Raw genomic sequence first — 26940 nt, 5'->3', positions numbered from 1 at the left:
TTTATTCTTCTTCTTCATCCAAAATTATCTTCATCTCGTACCTGGGGAACAATTAACAGAAAACAATTTAATGTATAAATTCCTATAAACAATAGAGCAGCTAAGATACAGAACTGTTACAGATAACGGAAGACTCAGCAAGCCGTTTAATAATATCTGAGGTTCCATAATCACCCTTTTAAAAAACAAATGACATATGCGCTTAGTTGCATTGTGTACAAGCTAAACATATATGTACATAGGGGCGGACTGACCATTCGAGCACTCGGACACTGCCTGAGGGCCCGGGGTCAGTAGGGGGCCCCATGAAATGCCCCTGGTACCTTTTTTATAGGCTTTTTTGAGTGTGGGCAGGGACACAGGGGCCCCATGATCCCCTATTGCCCCGGGGGCCCCATGAGTTGTCAGTCCGCCCCTGTATGTACACCACTAAGATATGCAGATAATTGCAACTTCTTAAAATGATACCTATTCCCTGCTTAACATTATGTGCATGTCTTTGTTTAATTCCCTGCTTAATGCTGTGTGTTTGCTCATTTTTCTCATCTCACTACAAGTCTATCAATTGAAAAAAAAAATTACAGTCCTTAGAAGGCATATTTTTCACCATTTACGTTTTGTAAAGTTCTGCGAAAACTATTGCCACTACATCCTGTATAATAACTATAGTAAATAGTTACATAGTTGGTAAGGTTGAATAAAGACACTAGTCTATCCAGTTCAACCTGTGTATAGTAATATTAATAATAATCACAATTCAATGGACTACCAAGCCAGAAAATATATTAAACCGCAAAATATATAACAAATCCTTTGTTACAATAATTAGAGTAATAGTGATCAATATACTCTATATTTCTTGAGTTATAGAATTTGAAGACATACATTAGGAAAATGGGACAGTAGAAAGAGTTGCACAATCAGGTATCAAGACAAAGAATAATCCACACACTTTCATGTTCGGTCCTTCTCGTGGTTTACATTTTTAAATCGTATGACTAACATGCATTGCACAAGGCACCCTACACAGGAAACCCTGATAATAGCAAAAAATGCAATTGTTATTTCAACAAATAAAAAGAACTGCCATTACACTATAAAAAAAAGTCTAAAGAAATCCACACTGTAGTGAAAGAGCTGCCAACATCTCTCTCAACACAAGAAGGTGGCCTCCACTGTGTTATCAGAAGGTGGCCTCCTCTGTTTTATGGGTGCACTAAATTTTTGAACTACCTTCTTTTAAAGCACAGGCTTTACTTACAGGCCATCAACAAAGTTAATATAACTCAATGAAAGTTCTAAACAAATATAAAAAGGTAATGCTGGAAACATTTGATTGCAACTGAGCTTAAGAGCAGGTTAATTATTAATTGCACCAAACTAACTAAAATGTAAGATGACAGCCTCAGACATTATTATTATACAGTATTTATATAGCGCTAAAAGGTTTGCTCAGCGCTGTACATTATAGTGGGGGACAGAACATGAGACAATACAGTAACAATACAATACACGAGGGGGTCAAGGGCCCTGCTCTTTCGAGCTTACAATCTAGGAGGGAGGGGATAGTGGTACAGGAAGAAGTGGCTGTGGGGGATGGAGTGGTAGGAGGAGATCGGCTGTTAGGTGAGGGTGGGGTAGGCTTCCCTGAAGAGGTGGGTTTTCAGGGTGCACCTAAAGGTGAGGAGGGTAGGTGACAGTCTGATGGATTGGGGTAGTGAGTTCCAGAGGATGGGGGAAGTCCTGGAGAAGTCCTGCAGACATATATATCCATGTACACAGATGTATTTAACTAAGAATATAGTTGATTTGACACACTGGGGTAGATTTACTAAAACTGGTGCACTCAGAATCTGGTGCAGCTGTGCATGGTAGCCAATCAGCTTCTAACTTCAGCTTGTTCCAATAAACTTTGGCAATAAAACCTTGAAGCTGATTGGTTTCTATGCAGAGGTGCATCAGATTTTGCACACTCCAGTTTTAATAAATAACCACTACAATTTCTGTAGCCATAGAGTGAAGCAGTAAGTAATATTTGGGAAAAAATAGCAAGACAGGAGACAAAATGTTAATGTTCATCAATTAGATTTCTATAAAGAAGAAAAATAGGAAAATTAATTTTGTAATGTATCTAAACACATAGGGGTGGATTTACTGAAATTGGAGAGTGCACACTCTGGTGCAGCTCTGCACAGAAACCAAACAGCTTTTACGTTTTACTGGCAAAGTTTAATTCAACAAGTTGAAGCTAGAAGCTGATTAGCTACCATGCACAGCTACACCAGATTTTGCACTCTCCAGTTTTAGCAAATCTACCCCACATAATCCATAATCTATGTCTGGATATTGCATGTTAGTTAATAACACCTATGCAATATTCATACTTTCAAACTATGCTTAGACTTCTCTGCAATGTATCCATCCAAGTTTTCCAAACATATATCAAACTAAATCTAAACCCCCTGTTACCAATAAATGAATCCAAATCAGTTTTCCAGTACTCAAACATACATGTTAAAACACATATCAAATAGAAGTTCTGGATATTTAACTAATTAATTTATTATAGGCGTGAGGAATATAAGTATATTCACATATCACAAGTTATTAGCAGTACATTCACTATAACTTTGAAAGACAGACATGAGGCATAAACCAGTATAAACAAAATGTATAATAGTGCATTGATTCCCAGCTACGATCTTTTAAAGTGATGTCTTTATACGCTAATAATCTCTATAAACAATAACACATGGGAATTTACTAAATCCAAATATAACTAACCTTATAAGAATAATGACATGTAAAGCAGGGCTGTTCTAGTCAAAGCAATAAATCAATATAAAAGTATGAGATGTTTTATATATATATATATATATATATATATATATATATATATATATATATATCACCAAAAAGCAGATATCAGGATTTTCCATGATCCTATGTACTTTCCAATAGAGAAATATATATTCTATAATACATAATATGGAAAAGAAAATCAGCATCGTAACAGTGTCCATATCATTAAGTACATTATTAGATGCATGAAAGAAACATTGCTAAGAAATAACTTCATAGGAATAAAAATGCTTCCAGGTGTAGTCAGACACTTAGGTCAAGCATTTAGATCCTGTCTCACAGCCCAAACCATTGCACCAAGCATGCACTTTCCAAAGAATGTCTTTAAATAACATAGCCTTCCATTGTGGGTTGTTCACTAACATGTTACGGGTATAGCGTTTGTCCTTTGTACTATGGGGGAGATTTACTAAAATTGGTGCACCCAGAAACTGGTGCACCTGTGCATGGTAGCCAATCAGATTCTAACTTTAGCTTGTTCATTTAAGCTTTGACAATAAAATCTTGAAGGTGATTGGTTTCTATGCAGAGCTGCACCAGATTGTGCACTATCCAGTTTTAGTAAATAACCCCCCATGTGTGGCAGTATCATCAATCTATGTGATCAGAACCTGGCAATAGATACATACATTTCCATATATTGAGCCAAAGCAAAATACCTCTGATTTCATTGAATTAACATGGAAATAGTTTTGGCTAAAAAGTTGAAAAGAAATAGCACTGTCAGTTTTTTTTTATTCCTATAAGGGAGATGACAGTTGTCAGATAACAGGGTTTCTTTCCCTTTCACACTCTATCCAAAACTAAGAAACATGTAGCTGGAAAGGGATTTGAATTATCCTGAATGGAAAATCCTGGATGCCTCGTCTCTAATAATATTATATGTCTGTATGTGTGTGAGTTTATGTGGTTTTGCCTGTATTTAAGTTAACTATGCTGTTGCCACATACCATTTAGTAGTTCACAACTGTGCAGTGTGATTCAGTGTCAATAATGTGATTTTTTACATTCCAACAGTCCATATGATGTATATAGAAGAAGATGATGACACTGATAATCTCTGGACCACGGCTTCCACTTTTATAGTGCTCTTCCTACTGAGTCTCTTCTACAGTGCAACTGTGACTCTGTTTAAGGTGTGATTCATTGATATTAGAGAGATAATTGATTGGTAAAAGGGCATGCTAACAAAATGTAATATACTCTAAAAATTGGACAAATGCTGTATGTAGTTAAACATCCAACAATCCTAGAAATGTCAGTTTCTAAAACAACTTCAGTTAAGAATTTCTTTACAATGGAGTGTTCAGTGGCATAAGCATAAGGAGAGGCATTTATATCTTATTTTCAGGGGGAGCTTTTATTGGGAAATTTTGTTTACTGACAGAGGCACTTTAAAGTTAAGGTCACTTTTGCAGATTATTATTATTATTATACAGTATTTATATAGCACGAACAGTTTGCTCAGCGCTTTACAATATAACGGGAGACAATACAGCAACAATACAGTTCAATACAGGAGGGTTAGAAGGGCCCTGCTCCTTGGAGCTTACAATCTAAGAGGGAGGGGCTAGTGGGACAAAAGGTAGTAACTGTGGGGGATGGACTGATAGGAGTAGAAGATTCCATTATTAGCTGAGGGCAGGATAGGCTTCCCTGAAGAGATAGGTTTTCAGAGATCGCCTAAAAGTGAGCAGAGTTGGCGATAGTCTGATAAATTGGGGTAGAGTTCTAGAGGATGGGGGAAGCTCTGGAGAAGTCCTGGAGATGAGCATGGGAGGAGCTAGAGAGCAGGAGGTGAATAAGTTGCTTAGTAGTTTCCCATGTTAAGAACGGGAGTATCTTGGAGATGTTTCGGAGGTGAAGTCTACAAGATTTGGACAGCGATTGGATTTGGGGGTGAAAGGACAGATGGGAGTCTAGGATTACACCTAGCACCCTGGCATTAGGGGAGGGACTGATAGTTGTGTTATTGATCTTGATGGAGAAGTCAGGGGAGGGGGCACGGGCTGGGGGGAATACTAAGAGCTCAGTTTTGGAAAGATTGAGTTTGAGGAAGTGGAGTGACATCCATGCTGATATGTCACTTAGTAGGTTAGTAATGCGAGAGAAGACTGAAGGGGTGAGGTGAGGAGTAGAAAGATAGATTTGTGTGTCATCAGCATAGAGATGGTACTTAACGCCATGGGAATTTATCAAGTGACCAAGGGAGGAGGTGTAGATGGAGAAGAGAAGGGGTCCAAGGACAGAACCCTGAGGGACCCCTACAGAAAGAGGGAGTGAAGAGGAGGAGCCAGAGTTATAGGTAACGTTGAAGGAGCACTGCGATAGATAGGAGAACCAGGAGAGAGCAGAGTCTCGGAGGCCGAGAGAGTGGAGTTTTTTGAGGACAAGGGGATGGTCAACAGTATCAAAAGCAGCAGAGAGGTCAAGTAGTAAGAGTACGGAGTAGTGGCAATTGGTTTTAGCAGTTAGTAGATCATTCGTGAATTTTAGTAGGTCAGTGTCAGTGGAGTGGAGTGAGTGAAAGCTAGACTGTAAAGGGTCAAGAAGGTTGTTGTCAGTGAGGTAGGAGCTCACACAAAAATTTAAATCAAGTCATTGATGCATCATTTATGTGGCTGTGTGTCTTTTTTTTTGCATTAAACTGAACTTTAGTCAAGCAGCTAAATACACAGTTGAAATACATTATCAATAATTGCTAAATTGGCCAAACAATTTGGAAGTGCTCAGCCAATCTTGTGATCCAGGCAGCTTTGCCCTACAGTGACTCTGCTGTTGTGCTGTAGTGTTCTCTGCTGCACTTAGTGCCACATATATATATACAGATTGGATGCGGTTTGAACCACATCCAGTCCTCATGACCTGTGAAATAACATTAAATAAATAAATAAAGTGCAGCGCTAAAAATCAACAAGCAGAAAGTTCGATCTAAAAAGTTCGATCTTTAAAATTCGTTATCAAATGTTTGTAAATTATTTCAATCGGTACAGTAATATAGTAGACACAGCTATGAGGAATCCGGAAGAAATGGCAGAAATGCGCACTCACCGACCGCGCATAGGAAATGCGCATGTGTGTATTAAATTCTTCAGATGTCGTTCTCCCTCGGGAAGGGGTGTCATCAAACGATGATCTGCTGGACTCACAGGGCCTCCTTAGGATCGGGATGAATCAACCGGGTAAAGACTCCCTCCAGGTGAAGGCTTCCCTCCTCTGGATGTAGTATGTATTGGAATCTGTGTATTGTTGGCACCGCAATACCGGTATTAAAACTGCATTATCACAAAATTCCTGTTATAACCATAGGTTATCATTTTAGTAATGCCATCTTCTCTGGCCAGACCTACGAATCATCTTTCCTTGAATTTCATTTTTGTAGGTGCTTTCATATTTCTGGCTCATAATGTACAAACCTCTTATTTGCCCAGTAAACGCTATAAACATTGAATATAAGGATTATATTCAATGTTTATAGCGTTTACTGGGCAAATAAGAGGTTTGTGCATTATGAGCCAGAAATATGAAAGCACCTACAAAAATGAAATTCAAGGAAAGATGATTCGTAGGTCTGGCCAGAGAAGATGGCATTACTAAAATGATAACCTATGGTTATAATAGGAATTTTGTGATAATGCAGTTTTAATACCGGTATTGCGGTGCCAACAATACACAGATTCCAATACATACTACATCCAGAGGAGGGAAGCCTTCACCTGGAGGGAGTCTTTACCCGGTTGATTCATCCCGATCCTAAGGAGGCCCTGTGAGTCCAGCAGATCATCGTTTGATGACACCCCTTCCCGAGGGAGAACGACATCTGAAGAATTTAATACACACATGCGCATTTCCTATGCGCGGTCGGTGAGTGTGCATTTCTGCCATTTCTTCCGGATTCCTCATAGCTGTGTCTACTATATTACTGTATCGATTGAAATAATTTAAGAACATTTGATAACGAATTTTAAAGATCGAACTTTTTAGATCGAACTTTCTGCTTGTTGATTTTTAGCGCTGCACTTTATTTATTTATTTATACTTGAGGCGGTTGTGATCCCCTTTAGTGCTATTAGCTGCTTACTTTTACTTTTTTAACAGGAGCGCTCACTTTGTTTTATATATTTTGTGTGAAATTGTGAAATAACATTGCTTCCTATGGTGCCTGTTCACAAATGTCTGGTGCACTGGTGGTGCGGATTCAGTGCAATTTGAAAAAGAGTCATGTACGATTTCTATCAGTGCCTTCAGGTTCAGGTGTGGAATACAGGCTATTGACTTCTATGGGAACCTTTTCTAAACCGCATATGTGTGAACAGGATAAAATCCTGAGCCAATCCTGTCCTGAACCTGATGTAAACCTGACATGAACCACTGAACAACTACTGTGTCAATTAGCTGTGAAGCCTGAGATGCAATGCGCACCGCACATGTGTGAATCAGCTCTTAAGCAATGCAGCTTGATCACCTACATGTCCCAAGCCTGTGATTAGACAGTAAAAGAGCAGTAACAGACTTATTACTTTGCTGTATTCTCCTGTTAGCATTCTGACTGATAGCACTGTGCAAACCAATCCAAAACTACATATCTGCCTGGATTTTAGCTTTAATTTGCAATATAAGAAATCCAAAGGAAACAGCGGATGCTTAGAGGTGTGAGCAGCTAGCACTAAAAAAGTGACAAACCCAATATTCAAAATAGACCAGGATAGTGCAGCGCATAAAGAAAAAAATAAACAACAAATATACATGTATCCACATAATGTACAAAAGGTCCATAAAATCAAAAATAAATAAGTGAAAAATTAAATAAATACATATATATACACAACTTAATAGTGCTCATAATGTGAGAGTGATGATATATGTAACAAGAGTCTGTATAAAACAATCCCAAAAGAAAAGAAAAGTCATGTAAAAATCTCCAATAATTGTGTTTCCCAGTGTGCTCTAAGAGCAGTGCAAATCCTCCACCACTATGCACTCCCCAGAAGGCTAATGTTCATTAGCCTTGTAAAATGACCCCGTCACAAAGAACCTCCATAGATCGCTCCTCAATAGGTATGAAAATACAGCCAGAACAGAGTCCTAGTTAAAATTGCTCACTGTAAAGATTGAACACCAGTGGCTGGTTTCTGTCTAAAATTATAGATTAGTCTTCTAAAATTAAGGGTCTGTAACGGCCCTTTATTTGGCTTATATATTATGGATAGAAAATGTTGTAAAAGTTAATTCAGCTTTAAAAAGGCAAATTATAATGATTAGTTATTGTAAGATCAACTTCAACTGCTATCATCATTGAAAAAAGTGTGGATAATATATATTAGAAAAAGAGGCCGATAAATGTGTATACTGTAGCTCAGTCTAATTGGTTACATAGTAAATAACACCAAAAAATCACACACAGGGGTCAATGTATTAAAACATTGCTTTGCAAATGTCACAGCATTCATGCAAAAGTCACAAATATTACTTGTGTGTAATCTGTGTGTAATGTCAGTTTCTATTTCTTGCCTTTTGCAGTGCAAATGCACAATTCTTTAACATTTGATCCTAAGAGAAATAGGCATTAAGCATCTTCAGCCAGAAATGTTAAATAACATTCAACCATTTGAGAAAACAACCTAACATTGTAGGTTAAGAACATTCTCACAGAAAAGGAAATAATATGAGGAAGGCTTCTGCACTGTGTGTAAAAAGTGTATGAAGATTCCTGTGCGCTCTACGGATAAGCTGGAAGTCCTTTGTTTTAGAGGCCCAGCAAAAGGCCAAACTAAAGGGCATTTGAGAGGACCAAAAGAACCTCCCACTGCAGTGGGAAATAAAACATTTAGTAATGGTGTTATTAATATAAATGTAAATACGGTAACTCCTCAAAACAACCCAATATTCTACACTATTCTAGATAGAAAAAACTTTCAACCCTTGAAAGCACTAATCATAAAGAATTCCTAAAAGAATCATCAAACCCACTCACTGGTGCAAAACCTCCTACCCAAAAACATCAATATATACCCTCAAAGTAATAAGTGTCCAAAAACATATAGTCACACAAAATTCTAATTAAATAAGTGTCCAGTGTCTCAGCAATCCAAAGCGATGAAAATAATTATATAAATCCCACTTGAAATCAATTCTTTATAGTGTTGTAATCCTCAAAACAGCTTCCACGGAAAACCAAAGATAAGAGAAAAACAGCTGTGGGATATCATATGAAGGAATCAGCAAACCACTCAGTCTCCTTACCTCCACTCCTGAAGTGTATCGTTACAATATCATCCATATCACATCACATATCACAGTAGAATAAACTTTAATAAATCTGCTTACATGTATAAACAAGAAATAGTGCATTAGAAGAAACCCCAAATAGCTGGGGATTACCAGGCAGCTTCCAGGTGGACACACACTGCGGCTCCAGAATTCAAGATGGCCACCGTATCACTTTCGGTTCCTGCTCTGTACGTCCGACGTCACTTTTATGACGCGTTTCGTCACATCCGGGACTTAATCTTAAGGGATAGCCTATCCCTTAAGATTAAGTCCCGGATGTGCCGAAACGCGTCAGTGGGTGACGTCGGACGTACAGAGCAGGAACCGGAAGTGATACGGCGGCCATCTCGGATTCTGGAGCTGCAGTGTGTGTCCACCTGGAAGCTGCCTGGTAATCCCCAGCTATTTGGGGTTTCTTCTAATGCGCTATTTCTTGTTTATACATGTAAGCAGATTTATTAAAGTTTATTCTACTGTGATATACGGAATTACACTATCATCTTTTTATATACATCTTGCTTGGAGCCTGGAGACTGGGGAACGGGCTTACGGTACCATGAGGGGATGATATTGTAACGATACACTTCAGGAGTGGAAGCAAGGAGACTGAGTGGTTTGCTGATTCCTTCACATGATATCCCACAACGGTTTTTCTCTTATCTTTGGTTTTCCGTGGAAGCTGTTTTGAGGATTACAACACTATAAAGAATTGATTTCAAGTGGGATTTATATATTTATTTTCATCGCTTTGGATTGCTGAGACACTGGACACTTATTTAATTAGAATTTTGTGTGACTATATGTTTTTAGACACTTATTACTTTGAGGGTATATATTGATGTTTTTGGGTAGGAGGTTTTGCAACAGTGGGTGGGTTTGATGATTCTTTTAGGAATTCTTTATGGATGTTGTTATTACTGCTGCTAAATTTGACAGCTTCCTGCACAGGGCTCCTGGTTGTTAGGTAGCTGACACACTCCGCCATCCTAACAACCAGTAACGTATCCCCACCTGGCATATTCAGCTGTTAGCTGGAAATACTATAAAAAAAACTCATACCAGACTCGTCATGCCCGTATGGATTTTAAGGAGAGTCTCTTAAAAAACAGCATGGGTTTCCTCCAGGTTCCATACCAGACTCTTATCCAAGCAAGCAGCCTGGCTGGACAACAAAGTGGCAGGCAACCTTGCATTCCTCCCAATTGAATTCTACCAGGATATGCCCAAAACATGAGGGGTACTCCCCCCTCCCTCAAAGCACCTCATCTCCATCTTGATGAGGACAAGGGCCTCTTCCTCACAACCTGTACACGGTGGTTGTGGGGGTTTTTAGGTGGGGGGTTGAAATCTACAAGCCTCTGGAAGCCACCAGATACTTCTCACCCCTTTCCCCATCCAAAAAGTGTAAATAGCAAATACACCCACACTTTTTGAAAACCCAATGGAAGAAAACCCCACCAAACAGTGACACAATCCACACCCTGTCAATTGCTAATGAATAAGCTGCACTTTGTGTGATAGGAAGAAACTTGTAAATAGCACTTAAAGAATCACAAGTGGGAATGCTTGTTCCTGCTATGTGAGATGTAAGCAGGGACTTAGAGAACAGACGACAATGTGCCTAAACATCCCCATAGCACCTAACATTTCAAATTGTTATTTTTCTGTATAAAACATTCTGAAAAAATACTTTACTAACTCTTGTTCAGTTATCACTAAAGACATGTACAAACCCATCCAAACTAATCAATTATTCATAAGCTGTAAATTCAAGTATATGTTCTAGAGAATGCAAATATTATAGTAACATTATCCAATATTACTTCTTTTCAATACAGGTAAAATAATTTTGTTACAAGATGGCATTTTCCTGGAGAAGAATGTATGGACTCTGGTCCAGTGTCATATTCAGCCTTCCTATATATGTGAGCTTTGTAAATATCTCCTGCAGCAGCACCCTGTATAATATGTATTATTATAGTAGATTATGAGAATCTGTATGCTTATGTTCTGAAAATGTAAATGAAATATTCTGAAATTAATGAAATAAAGACATAATATTAAATGAGCATTGTTTAGTGGTATTTTTTATGTGTATGTGTACTTATCCATTAAAAATTGGATGGAAAAAATCAAACAGAATTAATTTTACTATGTATAACCATTTGTCTCAATCATAATGAAAAACACAGGATCAGCAAAATAGAGGTGTACAGTGTCGGTAAATGCTTACAATTCATGTATGGTTCTTATACACTGCACTGGTTGAAAGCTGTGGCTAGGTTGGAAAGTTTACTTTTTATATCCACTCTTCCTCTCCTAGACTTAAGTAGGAAATTTTGAACTACAATTTATAAATATCAGGTTCTCTTTAGACCTTATGAATTTTACAATCATTATAAGTGTTTCCTGCTTTCCTTTTTCTATAGCTGTTAAATTTATTGGATATGAAAAATGATTTTTTTCAAGAGGGCTAGGAATATGATTTAATGAGGAATTTCAGGAAAACAATTTCTGCATGTAATATTTTCAAAGCAAATAATTTCCTATAGTTGTCTATGACAATACCAACATATAGCAAAGACTTAAAACAGCAGCAATGATGTGGAAAAATGCAACACAGTACTCTGAAGAAGCTTGACATTGTTCATTAACTCTCATGCCTTAATATGCAATGTTGGCAAGCATGTTCAAGCATTGTATTGTTTATATTATATCAACTGTATTGTCATTTATTTATATTCAAAATGGCTAGGGTAGGATCTGGTTGTTTTAATATCCCTGTAATTTCCAATATGATGTGGAAGCGTTTATACCAATAGTTTCTAATATTTTTACATGTCAATAATATATGTAATAGAGTACCAATCTGACAGCAGTTTCTCCAGCATTGAGGACTATGTTGTTCTGAGAATTCAGCCATTTGGTAAGGAGTTAGATACCATCCTGTGGAAATTTTGTGCATTAGCTCCCAAAGGTTAACACATCTAGTAGCTGAAAACACATTCCCGAATGCACATTCCCACTGCTCATTAGAGATTTCAGTCTTTAAGTCTTTTTCCCACTTGATTAACGGAGTAGTCTTATTAAATTCTGATTTACACTGTAGAAGGTTATAAAATAGGGTTATACCACCTGATTTAGGAGTAGCAGAGCTATAGAACTGTAAAGATACTTTGAGTATATATATTGTTTTTACTAGATGTTTCGATAGGCAACGACTGAGTATGGGTTGATTTTTCAGAAGGGAGGAGGTTAAATACTTTCATAAGGAATTCAGAATTTTTTATGTCGATTTTAACACAAATATCTTGTATTGTGCGTATGCCATTATGTTTCCAATTTGTTTCCTACCTATGCTAGGCATTACGACTTCTAAGGCTGTTATAGGTATAGGAAGAGGACTTATTTGGAGAGGATCTATATGCATGGAGTTTAAGGATTTCCAGGCTTTAACTGAGGCTCGTATAGTTGGTATTGTTTTACTAGTGGGAATCCTTTGCCACGAGCGCGCTAGTAGTATGACGCTTAAATCTGTAGTGGAAGCTAGAGTTTTTTCAATGTCACCCCATTTTGTATCATCTTGCACTATAAACCAATGTTTAAGTTGGTCTAATAATGATGCTTTGTGACAGTCCCTAATGTCAACAAAACTCATTCCTCCTATTTTTTTGTGTTTGATTAATATATTATGTGAGCATGTAGGTCTCATATTTCCCCAGATGTATTTTTAAGCATAGATTGTAGTTTTGTTAGATATGAAGATTTAATTAGGAATTAATCTAAATAGATAAAAAAATCTGTGGCAATATGAACATTTTAAATGCGGACAGTTTGCCAAACCAGGATAATTCATGTTTACCCATTTGCTTAAGGTGGGTTTGAATTTTTGGAATGAATTTAGAATAATTGAGAGTTCCTAGGTCAGAGGTTTTGTTTGTCAACAATATTCCAAGATAAAGAATGGCTTAATTTTCCCAGATGTAGGGAAATTTGTTTTGGAGGTGCATTTTTAGAATGTGATTTACACCTAGATTTAGGATATTAGAGTTGGATGCATTTATTTTATAATATGAAATATTACTGAATTGTATGAGAGTTTGTTGAATTTTTGCTAAAGAAGTAGAGGGATTAGTTAGCATTAAAATAATGTCATCCGCAAAGAGCGTTATTTTGTGGTGGTTTTATATAGAAGCCATGTATATCTGGATTGTTTCTTATAGTTTCAGCACGAGGTTCAATTGATAGGTTAAAAATGAATGGCGACAATGTGCATCCTTGTCTGGTACCATTCGTAATTAAGAATGGTTTGGATAACATGTTAGATACATAGACTTGGGTGGATTTGAGTAAAGTGCTGAAATAGCATTAATAATTGTTCCTGAAAATCCAATATTATGCAGTACTTGGAAAATGTATGTCCAGTGTATCCTATAAAAAGCCTTTTAGGCGTCCCGAGCAAGTAATAAGTAGGGAATTTTATGTGAGTCTGCGTAATGAATTATGTTATGTTAGTCTCCGGGTTGTGTCAGATGTTTGTCTATCTTTAGTAAAGCCTAACTGATCAGGCTTGATAAAATCTGGGAGTATATTGACCAGTCTGCATGCTATAATTTTAGCGTAGATCTTAATATCAGTATTTAATAACAAAATAGGCCTGAAATTGTGTGGGTTATCCGGATGTTTACCTGATTTGGGGATTGTTACAATTAAGGCTTGTAGCATTTCGGAAGGTAATGAGGCAGAAGAAAACACGTCAGTGTATACTTGGTTTAGATGAGGACTCAGGGTATTTTTTAAAATTTTGTAGTATTCGCTGGAAAATCCATCTGGTCCCAGACTTTTGCCATTGGGTAGTTTTTCTATTGTTCTGTTTTTTTCCATTATTGTGATGGGGGAGTTTAAGATACTTAGTTATATACCATGTATATATGCTTTGTGAGCGCACCAAAGGGTGCCAGAGTTTGATACAGATTGCTACTTATATGGAAGAACTCCCCAAGATGTTTTTCAAGTATCAAGTTATTGTTGGGGATTTTTATAATGGATGAATTTACGCGACAGAGGTTGTGTGGTTTTAATAAGTGGTTATCAGATATAGTAATTGAAACCAGTGTGTGATCTAACCACATTATATTACCTATGATTGATATTGTAACATTTTGCAGTAGCCATTTATCTACCAATATAAGGTCAATTCTCGAATAAGAGTGGTGTCTAGCCGACAAAAAGGTGTAATCTCTTTCACCTGCATGTTGACACCTCCAAACGTCATAGACATCTTCATTTATTAGAAAGGGGTATAGGGTTGGGGTAGTCTTTTTTTTAGATTTTGTTGAGTCTAGGTTTCTGTCAACTATGTGGTTGAAATCACCCCATAGTATAAGGGAACCAGAACAATTTTTGGAGATTAGTTTGAAAAGCTTGGTAAAGTATCTTTTTTTGGTGAGTATTAAGGGACATATGAATTTACAATAGTGTAATCTGTATTATCTATAGTACATATAAGAATCAGGTACCGGCCTTCGGGGTCTGAGATATTTTTATGAAGAACAAAGTTTAGTGTACCTCTGATAGCAGTGAGTACACCTTTTTTTTCAGAGGCATTGGTAGTATAGACATGTGGAAACTTTTTGTGTAAGCATTTAGGAGGGGCCGAATCTACGAAATGAGTCTCTTGAACACACAGTATATCACATTTTTCTTTAAATGCCTGTTTCCACATGTTTGTACATTTGGCGGATGATTCAAGCCATTGACATTAATAGAGATAATTGTTATACCCATTGAATAGATATATTTACCGATATTAACTGGGGCTTAACCAAAGGGCCCCTAAAGCGGTAATACATTTTTTTATGCACGTCAGTTAAACCATTTAGACTATCAGGAATTACACGATAGTAGAAACATAAAAGAAAAAAATAAACCAATACAGATAACTGAACAGATAACAAATCAGTAAAAAATAGGATTCTATCCAGGATCCAAACACAATGAAAATTGCATAGTACTTTTGGGGCAAAAACAAATCAAGTGATCTTGCCATTGGCAGCCATACTTACAGGTAGTGTGTTCGATAAGGGTAGTACCCTCAGTGCCTTGCTTAAACATGAAATTACACCCAAGCGGGGACCATTATTATTATTATTATTATACAGGATATATATAGCACCAACAGTTTGCTGAGTGATTTACAATATAACGGGAGACAATAAAGCAACAATACAGTTCAATACAAGAGAGATAGGAGGGCCCTGTTCCTTGGAGCTTACAATCTAGGATGAGATAAGATTGCAAATATATGGTCAATGTTTAGTCTGGCATTTGTGAGTGACCAGGTTCCACTCTGGAAACGCTCTAGTGGTGGTAGAATGTTGTCGGTCGCTTTCTGGGAGAATGTCCCACTCTGTAAGACATTGCAGACCTTCTTCTATTATTATTATTATTATTATTATTATACAGTATTTATATAGCGCCAGAAGGTTTGCTCAGCGCTGTACATTATAGTGGGGGACAGAACATGAGACAATACAGTAACAAAACAATACACGAGGGGTTCGAGGGCCCTGCTCTTTCGAGCCTACAATCTAGGAGGGAGGGGATAGTGGTACAGGAGGAAGTGGCTGTGGGGGATCCACAGTTCTTCTAGCCTGTTGATTGTGATGATTAAGTCATTTCTGGTGACAATCAATTTAGTGGGGAACCCCAACGATAAAAAATTTTGTGGTTTCATAGATCTTTTGTTATTGGGAGGAGATTATTCCTGAGTTGCATGGTGTGCTTAGATAAATCTGTGAAAAGCTGTAAAGAGGAGAATTGTGCAGGCAAATTTTGGGGTCTGCGTGCAATTTCCATGATTTTTTCTTTGACGTGAAAAAAAGTAATTCTCATTAGGACATCTTGAGGTATTTTATCTGACAGATAGGAGGGTTTTGGAAGGTGATGTATTCTATCGATGGTCAGATCTGTGTTTGTAGCAACAAGTAGGATGGCATGAAAGAGCTCTTGGGTATATGCTCTCAATTGGTCAGGTTGTATAGATTCTGGAATGCCTCTTATTTTAATGTTGTTACACCGTGATCTATCCTCCAGATCTGCAACTTTATTTTTGAGCCATTCAGTTTCTTCATCCCTTTTGTTGTGGGCGTCTACTAGCGTGTTAAAGGCAGTGGCGTATTCTCCCATTTTTGTTTCAACATGGTCAACTCTGTCACCAAGATCATTAATCTCTGATTTGATTTGTTGCATAGAGTTAATGATATCTGACTGTATGGATGATCTTAATGAAAGGAGCATCTCCTTCATTAATGTATTTATTTATTTATTTATTTATCGAGTTTATATAGCGCCAAAGGGTATGCTCAGCGCTGTACAATAGAGGGGGACAATACATGAAACAGAACAGTAACATCAAACAGTACACAAGGGGTAAGAGGGCCCTACTCTTTCGAGCTTACAATCTAGGAGAATGTATCAGAAATAGGCTGACTAGTAGTAGGAAAGTTAGCCATTGGATCTGAAAAATTACTTCTAGAATGTGAAGTAGTAGTGTGAGAATCTGTTACAGCATGCTGTGGGTTAATATTATTATTATACAGAATTTATATAGCGCCAACAGTTTGCGCAGCACTTTACAATATAAGGGAGACAGTACAATTACAATACATTTCAGTACAGAAGGAATGTGAGGGCCCTGCTAATGGAGCTTACAATCTAAAGGAAGGGGAGGTGATACAAAAGGTGATAGCAGTGGGGGATGATCTGGTGGAGGTGATTCAAGTACAGATCTTAGGTGGAAGTGGGGTAGGCTTCCCTGAAGAAGTGAGTTTTCAAAGATCACCTAAAGGCAGACAGGGGCTGACTGGACATGCTGTGGTAGGGAGTTCCAGAGGATGGGAGAGGCTCTGGAGAAGTCCTGGAGGCGAGCGTGGGAGGAGGTGATGAGCAGCTAGAGAGGGAGATATCATATGAGGAGTGGAGTGGGCAATTTGGGCAATATCTGTGGATAAGGTTGGTGATGTAGCTAGGGGCAGTGTTGTGGATGGCTTTGTGAGCTGTGGTTAGTATTTTGAATTTTATACGCTGTGTTAGTGGAAGCCAGTGAAGGGATTGGCAGAGAGGGGCAGCAGTCGCTGATTGGTTAGTAGGTGTATGAGTCTAGCAGCAGCATTCATAATAGATTGAAGGGGGGAGAGCCTATGTAACGGTAGACCAGTGAGGAGAGAGTTGCAGTAATCGAGGCGGGATATAACCAAGGTGTGGATAAGTTGTTTTGTGGTGTCATTGGTCAGGAAGGGGAGGATTTTGGAAATGTTCTGGAGGTTGAGGCGGCAGGATTTAGCCAGTGAGTGGATGTGGGGCCCAAAGGAGAGGTCAGAGTCTAGGATTATGCCTAGCTTCCTGGCATGAGGGGAAGGACCAATGGTTCTGCTGTTGATCTTAATGGTAAAGTTGTGAGTGGGGGATCGGGGAAGAGGAAATATTACAAGCTCAGTTTTTGAAAGATTGAGTTTAAGGTAGTGATGTGACATCCATGCTGATATGTCGCTTAGTAGATGTGTGATACGTGAGGAGACTGAAGGGGTGAACTGGGGAGTGGAGAGATAGATCTGGGTGTCATCAGCATAGAGGTGGTATTGGAAGCCATGGGAGGTTATCAGTTGGCCCAGGGAGGAGGTATAGAGAGAGAAAAGGAGGGGCCCAAGAACAGAACCGTGGGGTACCCCAACAAAAAGAGGAAGAGGAGCGGAGGAGGAGGAGTTGTATGTGACACTGAAAGTGCGCTGAGAAAGGTAAGAGGAGAACCAGGAGACAGCAGAGTCACAGAGGCCGATGAAGTGGAGTTTACTGAGGAGGTGCAGGTGGTCGACTGTGTCAAAGGCAGTGGAAAGGTCAAGGAGTATGAGTATGGAGTAATGGCCATTGGTTTTAGCAGTTAGTAGGTCATTAGTGAGTTTTAGTAGGGCAGTTTCTGTGGAATGTTGTGAGTGGAAGCCAGACTGTCGGGGATCAAGAAATTTGTTGTCGGTGAGGTAGCAGTTCATACGGTTGTGTACAAGGTTTTCCAGAAGCTTGGAGGCAAACGGGAGCAAGGAGATGGGTCTTAAGTTATTCAAACAGGTGGGGTCCAGCGAGGGTTTTTTGAGAATGGGGGTAACCAGTGCATGTTTGAGTGGGGAGGGAAAGGTGCCCATAGAGAGTGAGAGGTTGAAGATGTGGGTTAGAGAGTTTAGGATAGAGCAGGAAGGAGGCTGCAACAGTCGTGAGGGGACAGGATCCAGGGGTGAAGTAGGCCTTGGAAAGGAGTTTAGTAACTTTCTTGGTAGTAACAGGGTCGAAGGAGGAGAGTGTTGAGTTTGGTGTTGGGCCTGGTATGTTGGTTAGAGGAGGAAGCTTGACACTGGAGATATGTTATTCTAGGTTTAGATTTTGCTTGGCTCTCAATAGAGGAAGTAGAGAAAGCAGAAGAGACAGGCTGCATTACGATAGAGCTGTTTTTCTGCTTAACAGGTGTCACAGGAGAAGCTGCAGAGACTTGCCTGTGTGCTGAGTGAGAGGAGGATCCTGAGATGCTGCTGCCATGTTGGGGATTGCTGTGTCCGGCCAAGGGGGAAACTCTTCAGGAGTAAATTTCAGTAGTTGCACCAAGTGATTTGCGAAAAAATATTTAGTAAAATTGGGTGGGCCCAAGACACCAAGTACTTTAGGGGTTTTTAAAGTACATCTCAGGAGCCAAGGTTTCAGTGATTGCCAAATGAATCAGGAAACTTGGATTTGCAGAATCCGTAGGTAGTATGCCAGAATGAGGAGATAGCGGCTCTATTGTAAGTGCAAACAAAAGGGGAGAAAGGAGGCATCCCTGCCTTGAGCCTCTACCAATATCGAAAGACTGACTGAAAACCAACGTATCTCTCATAGGCTTTAGAGTTGATTGTAGATGGAGGTTACCTCTTGGAGAAAATGGAGTCCAAATCCCCATTGTTTATTAGTATATTAAAGGTAGGGCCACAAAATTTGTGTTAAAAGCCTTCCTAATGTCCAAGGAGAGAAGACATGTGGGAATACACCGGTTTTGGGTCACATTGCTTAGTGGTGTTGCAAACGGATATTACCTTCACCTTGACATAGGGGTATAAACCCAGCCAGATCAAGGATCCTATTATGGGGTTAAGGGGGCTGGCTAGAATTTTGGCTAAAATCTTAATGTCAAGGTTAGAGAGGATTATACAGTAGGTCAATAATTAGACCATGTGGTATTGTCTGTGTTTAGCTTTGGGACCAATGTCATTATTGCAGTTAGAGTTTTTGACCTAAATGAATCTTGTGGGAGAGAGTTCAAGGCATTGGTTATAAGGGGAACTAACAGGTCGGTAAATTTTTTATAACACTTTGCTGAGAAGCCCTCTGGGTCAGAACTTTTTTTTTCAGCTTAAAGGATTATGATAGCAAGAAGTACCTCTTCTGAAGAAACAGGGCTTTCAAAAAGGTCATGTTGCACTGTTAAGAGTGTCAGAAGAATAATTCATGAAAGATCATGTCAGCTTAAAATTTTAAGAGGGTTGCTAGTGCAACTGTCTTTACAGCGCTTAGGCCGAATTAATTTAGGAGTATGATCTAGCTTTCTGAGGGTGAGAGCCAAGAACATATCTGGTATATTAGCTGTAGTATAATATTTATGTTTTAACTTTCAGAGCATTTTTTTGGTGGACTTGGTAAGGAACAGGTCAAGTTCTCTACGGGTCTTATTTAATTATAGCTTGTTGGCCGGGGGTGGGGGGAAGTTGGATTAGAATGAGGCATAGTGAGTTTGAAAGTCTGCATCTAGCTTCTGGAGGAGAAGGTGCTTTTCTTTTATGAGTTGAGAGGCCATCTTGATGCATGAGTCTTGTAATACTGGCTTGTTTGTCTCCCAGATCATAATCTGAGAAATCTAGAGAGCAGCATTATAAATGAGATACTCCATAATGGCTATTTGGACATCAGCATGATGAGTAGGAGGCGCCAAGAGTGATTCATTAATGCTCCAAGTAGTATCATGTGATTTAGCAAATAGTGAAACTAACGACATTGTCACTGTACTATAATCAGTTCACTGTAAAGCAGGCCATAGACAATGTCAAAACCGAATGAAATTTTCAAAGTGTTTGTTTTTTTGCGTCATTAGTGTGCCAACTGCCACACATGATTTTCGGGCCAAAATTGAAAGTGCCTGATCCAATGATCTTGATCTGGATTTTTGTTAGAAAAACTAAACAAATGATTGCACAACCGTATGAGCTATTTTCATTTTTCGTTCGATGGAATGTTCAGTATTCGCATCATCTATAGCCTGCTTAAGGGCTTAGTAAATGGTAAATGAGAGCAGCTCAGGAGTTGATCCCACCAAGATCAAGATATGAGCTATTCTAGTGAAGACATTGTGGGGATGGGAGTAGTAGATGTATTGATGATGCAGGATTGCTTTCTCTCCAAGTGTCTATAAGTAAGAATATTTACAGGAGTGTGTTGAAAGTTAATTTAGTAGGGATAGATGGAGCCTGGTTGGAATCTGTGCATAGCAATAGCATACCTTTTTTTATGGGACTCCACTACTTGTAGTAAATAGGAAACACTGGAGTCAGATTTTGTTGGGTATATAGTGGGAAACCACTGTGACCTCAGTGTATTGTAAATAACCCACTAAAAGCAAAAAATGGCCCTCTGGGTCTCTTAATTATGCCTCTCTAAATGGAGAGGTATAATGAAATACTATGAGAATACCCTTGTGCTTGGATCGTGCAAGGGTTAATTATATCTGTAGATACCAAAGACTAAAGAATTTAGGGTTAGAGCTAGCCGCATAGTTTGTTTCTTGAAAGCAGACTTTGTTGGCTTTAAGGGAGGCGAAGGATTTGAAAGCTTTAGTCCTCTTATTGGGTGAGTACAAACCTTTAACATTAAGGCCCCTTTAACATGGGACAGACCCCATTTGGATCAGCAGGGAATCCACTCACAGAGTTATGCAGAGCAGACATGGACAAAGCCCGTTCTGCTCTAGCCCATGTGAAAGTGGCCTTAGTGTTAGCACATTCAGAGGTGCCATAATGAAGCAGATAGAGTAGCATAGTGGCCTTTATCTGTATAAGGACCAGAAACAGGTCATTTCTGGGAGGCATAGAGTTAGGGAGGATAGGAAGGAAAGCAAAGAAGGGGAAACAAAAGGGAAAAGAGATAAACGAAGGTGTAACCACCAATGAAATGTAAATGAAATGATGGACAACATAACTGGGCAAGAGAAAATCAAGCACAGGAATAGTATTCTATGTCTTAGGTTTCCCATGCAGGGATACCTAGAGATATAAGCTAGGTGGGGATGCAGTTACTGTGTCCTGAAAGAATTCAGGCAACAATATTATGTATGAAAATATACAAACACATACCCGATTTGTTATGGACGCCCAAAGTCTGCAGGAAGAAATTGCAGGAGTGGAAAAAAAGGGGGCTCCAGTGATGGGTCATCCAGTTCACTTCAATAGATCCTCAATAGCAAAAAAGGATGTGGGACAGTGAGTAAAACATTAACTATCTGCTACGGGGGTCCATAAAGAATAAAACAGATCTGAACAAAAGGTAAAGCAAAGTACAAGAACATGTAAATACTTCTGAAGGAGTAGCAGTAGGAAATGTGTCCTATGAGGTAGACAGGAGGGATAAGTTGCACTGACAACAAATTTATGGATATTTGAGAACATTTAGGGTTCAAGTAGAGTAACCCTTTAATATAGCAAGTAGTTAGGTGCCAACAAGTTGCAACCTGTCACTTCTCAGGCAGCGAAGTATTGACCATAATACTTCATCGTGTGTACTCTCCAGCGCTTCAGGAAATGAATAGCCAAAGGAAAGCCAGGGGGACCAGGACAGAGGCGACCAAAAGAAGATGCTTCAGGGGTGCAGCCCTCCTCAGATGGGGAGATCAACCACTAAATAAAGAGTAAACAGGTGGCACACCCACCTAGTGCATTATCCAAGGTTTATTCAAAGGTATCAAAGACAAAAACATACTCACAGACGAAGCATGTATAAAAAGCTTTTGCATAATGAAGATTAAGCAGCACCACTGTTTTATTTCTACCATCGGTCTTCCTCACTCACATCACATCTGAACCAGTCCGAGAGGTTGGTTAGCAGTTCTGAGGAAAGGGAGTCGTCCCCGAAACGAGTCAGCCTTTTGATCGCAGTTGGAACACCTTGCCTGCCGTTGTGGTCATCTTCATTGTGCAAAAGCTTTTTATACATGCTTTGTCTGTGAGTATGTTTCTGTCTTTTATACCTTTGAATAAACCTTGGATAATGCACTAGGTGTGTGCGCCACCTGTTTACTCTTTACATAATACTTCATCGTACGAAACCCTGGTCTAACCTTCAATAAGACAAATTGTCCATTCTGCTCAGTATGTCAGGACTCGGGAGCAAGACTAAAAGGAGGTAAAAAGCATATAACAAGCAGGAAAAGGAACTACCTTTTTGTTTGTTCCAGATGAAGGAGCAAACACTTTTCTTTCAGCCTATGGGACCAGAGAGAGTGAGAGATGTGAAACATCCTTGTTTCTATGGACCGTGGCATCCTCAATCAGAAGAAGCCATTCTTGATTTCATTGGGGAGCATGAGGCAGATCTTCTGTAGTGCCCCTCTGAAAGTGAGGAAGGAGAAGTCAAGTGCAGGTCTTGCAGGGTGGTCTGAAGTTCTTCAGGAGTTTGACAAATATAATATGATCCCTGATAGGAGAAATGGGTGGCAAAGAGGAAACCCCACTTGCATAGTATCTGGTGTTGTATAAAAATTTGGGTTTGAGGCTAAATGGTTGATATGGTGAGAGGAGCCAGGTCAGTGAATAGTAGATGTGCATAACCTTGGAATGTAAGAGAGTTTTTCTCATGGGCTGCTAGTAACAGTTGTTCTTTAGTATGAAAGCAGTGCAGTCTTGCAATTATGTCCCTAGGTGGACCATCCAGTCTGCAATGGGTCAAAGTCCTGTGCACATGATCTAATTCAAATCTTTCAGTGGCAATCAAGGGTGCCAGCTCTTGGAATAAAGCTCTGACTGTGAACTGAAGGTCCCAAATAAATTCTGGGATACCTGGGATTCGAAGTTTGGAGCATCTGGATCTGTTTTCTAAATCCTCCAGGTGTGACTGGAGGAGGACATTCTCCATTTTTAGGGTGTCTAGATCACAGTCATGACCTGGGGTGGTCTCCTCCAGGTTGTCTACTTGTATTTCGAGATTGACAGTACATTAGCTTAGATCTCTGATTTCACAAGAGACATCTTGTTATTTGATCAGAAGTAGCCTTTAATGCCTTCTGCTCCATCTTTTCAAATTGCTTAATCACACCAGTCTAGGGAAAATACCTCATGAATCAAAAGGTCTGATTTTTCATCTTCCCTAGGCATTGTCTGTTTGGTCAGTAAGCGGTGTACTGTTTTAGTGCTGAGGAAGGAGGAGTCGCCATCTTAGTGGAGGCTCGGGCTAAACCATACTTAATAGGTTTAGTTTTTGGAAGATACCAGCTAATACCATTGCACTGGCTGCTTGACCCTCTCCAGGGTCTGTGGGGCTCACTTGCTGGCTGTGTCATTGTTGGGTGTTCAGTCTGATGTGTTCTCCCAGAAGATGCGAAAAGGTCTAGACAGATATGCTTGGCTTAGCAAATTTTGTGCATGTGCCCCCTGCCCCCAAATAATTGAATATTTTTTATAAATTGAATTTGTGCCATATTCACAAGGGTAAGTGAAAATTCCTAAAGTGCAAAGTGAACATGTTCTACTCCTGTAGTAAATCCACAGTGTTATTTACATTTAGAAAGATATTTAGAAGGAAAGATAATTATTTTTGTTTTATCCTGTATGAGTTTTAGATACATTTAAATACTAAAAATAATTAGTTCAGATTAAGTCCACACAAGACATACAATAATTTATCGCAGAAAATATATTATTATGCACAATGCATACAAATACACCAAATTTCAAAAATGTTGTATATCAACATGCACTATCTCTGTCAAACTCGGTACTCAGGACCCCTGCCTAAAGTATCTACATGGACTACAAAACAACATATCAAAATGTAACTGACAAATGTATCAGCATGTATAGTATATAGTACAGTGTATGCTTAGCAGAAGATTTCTAAATATTGCAGTATTGCTGAGTTTGAGGTACTTTTTGGAAATCCACAACATGATATTTAAATTTATTTTTAGAAATGATGGAAAGAGGAATAGTTAGGTAGACCTGGATGCTATCTGTGTGCAAGCGTCATTTGTGGAGTAAGGTTGTCCATGTGGAGTGACCCAATGTGTTTCAACAAACAAATGTCTTCTGCAAGGGTAGAGGGGGTAATGTGTATATAAGATACAAAGGCAGGAAAAACTTGAATATATAGTACAGTGTGATTGCTGATTCTGACTGGTACTGACATATGATACTGGCATATGGACACACTATTAGGAGTCCAATTGAAGGTATCCTCAGAAATTCTTGTTCTCCAGTTCTAGTGGATTGGGTGGCTTCTACTGGGTGTCAAGTGAAGGCACATTGATCTGTGTTTTTAACCTTTACGGCTTAGGGTCTTTTTGCCCTTGTATCTTATATTTAGATTACCACCTCTACCCTTGAAAAAGATGTTGAAATGCATTGGGTCATCTCCACATGGACAGCCCTACCCAACTGCAAGATTTGTTGTTATTTTTGTACCATATAGGGAAAGAAGTGGCTCAGTTCGCTCGGTTTCTGTAACAAGGGAGTAGATTTTGTTTCGTCAGCCATGATGTTTTACATATGATTTATTTAACATGATTTGGATAAAAACACTTTGATATTTTAAGATTTTGAATATACTTTTGACTGTACTTATTCAGTCCTCTATGTGCCTATCCCAGCCATTATGCTCTTTTTTCAGCATTTGCTCTGTTAAAGGGATGTTGGCACATTGCAGCATTTAAAAATCCTCTTTCATGAAAGTATATCAATTCAAAGTGACCATGGCAACTAGCAGTTGTGGATATCCCATGAATTTTAGTGGCTTTCTCACGCATTGAATCAGACTATGCAATATGTTGCCGATTCATAAATATTTTCCACCTAAGGGCTGGGGCAATATACAGTATTATGCTATTTGCCAGGTAATTAAGTCAAGTCAAAGTGTGAGAAATTTCTTCCTTTAGGATGCATTTGAGCCCAGATCCTCAACAACACCAAGTACATTATATTTGTAGAACAAAACTCTCGGGGGAACAGGAAGGAATTTTTTTCCCAGCAGGAGCAAATTAGATTGTGTTTTGCTGGGGTTTTTTTTCTTCCTTTGGATCAACTGTGGGTATAGGATTATAACTTTTTTTTTTCTATGGTTGAACGGGATGGACTTTTGGCTTTTTTTCAGCCAGACTAACTATGTAACTATGTAAAACATTTTGTTGAGAAGTTGGTTGATCTGGGATCATATATTTTGGTGGTCATCCCAACCAAGGTAGCCTGGTTTCTGACCTGGGTAAGGATGACACCGAGATGATATAGGATTAAAATTTTGTGTCCCTCCCACTTTAGTGAGAAGTGAGAATATTATTCATCCATGTTTAGTCCAATGTATCAAAGTGTCATTGCTGGATTAAATGAATAGATAAATAGTGCTGCGCTACTCGCTAAACCTAACCATAAAGCAAAAAGTAAACATATGACAGAGCCCCTAACTAAAGTGATATAAGTGCATACCTAGAGAATAACCAAACACAAGTGAATGAAAATATCCAAACAGACTAGATGCTCTGCTGGGCAATACCAAATATGAACAAATCAATAAGTGAAACTTCAATATATGTGCAAATAGACAATCAGAGTGATATATATCAAGGCATAAATAAAAATAATTATATACATATATATATATATATATATATATATATATATATATATATACATTCAGTCGTATCCGATCTGGCAATTGCATGGACCGTCACTCGTAAGTGACTTTTTCCATGAATTCTCTTAGCAATTGTTTTTACAGAGTAGGTTGCCAGGTCTTTCCCCAACCCATACCATGCAGGCGATTGCACATGGCCAGGGATGAAACTAGGAAAATTTAGACAGGAGCCAATTTACCTACCAGTATGTCTTTGGAGTGTGGGAGGGAAACGGAGTACCTGAAGGAAACCCACACAAGCACAGGGAGAACATGTAAACTCCATGCAGGAGGCGCACTGTGTATATATATATATATATATATATATATATATATATATATATATCAAAGCACACAAAATAAAAATAAAATGTTGAATAATAAACACCCGGCTCCCTCAATCCAGTGACAGTATGTGAATAAATGTCCGTAATTGTTTTAAAAATCGAAATTGGTATGGCAGAAAAATCTTCAAATCTGCACATATTACACACATGACTTGAAAAATCCTCCACCAGCTAGCATGCACTCCCATTTTGACCTATAGGGAATATCAGTGGGCAGGGAACCAACTGCAAGGGTATATTTTTTTCCTAGAGTTCAGCATTAAGCATTGGGTAGAGTGAGACATCTTTTAGTGGTAAGTGACCGTAGCTAGTGAACTCCTAGATCTTCTGAGTTTGAAGGTTGTTTCACAAGGTGCCTTTTACGTGCCCTAAAAGGCATGATTTGCATAATGTGTTCACAGACAAAATTATTGAAAGCAAATTTCAATTGGTATGGATGATGTTTTACACATTTTGCCCTCTGTTGAATGGGACCTTTTACTATTTAACCAGGGAGTTAGATAAGTTGCATATAAACCAG

At 38.8% G+C, this 26940-nt stretch overlaps 2 gene segments (V, D, J or C); both read left to right on the top strand.

Moving 5' to 3' along the window:
• The window catches only part of LOC149461522 (Ig mu chain C region membrane-bound form-like), a 385848-nt gene that overhangs the window by 21109 nt on the left and 337799 nt on the right, over window positions 1-26940 (top strand).
• The window catches only part of LOC149461526 (Ig mu chain C region membrane-bound form-like), a 121887-nt gene that overhangs the window by 20757 nt on the left and 74190 nt on the right, over window positions 1-26940 (top strand).

The sequence above is a fragment of the Staurois parvus genome, unplaced genomic scaffold (assembly GCF_062004578.1).
Source record: "Staurois parvus isolate SC_StPar_1 unplaced genomic scaffold, SC_StPar_1.0 ptg000199l, whole genome shotgun sequence".
In the NCBI taxonomy this organism is placed as follows: Eukaryota; Metazoa; Chordata; class Amphibia; order Anura; family Ranidae; genus Staurois; species Staurois parvus.
This window is presented reverse-complemented; position numbering and strand designations above follow the sequence as displayed.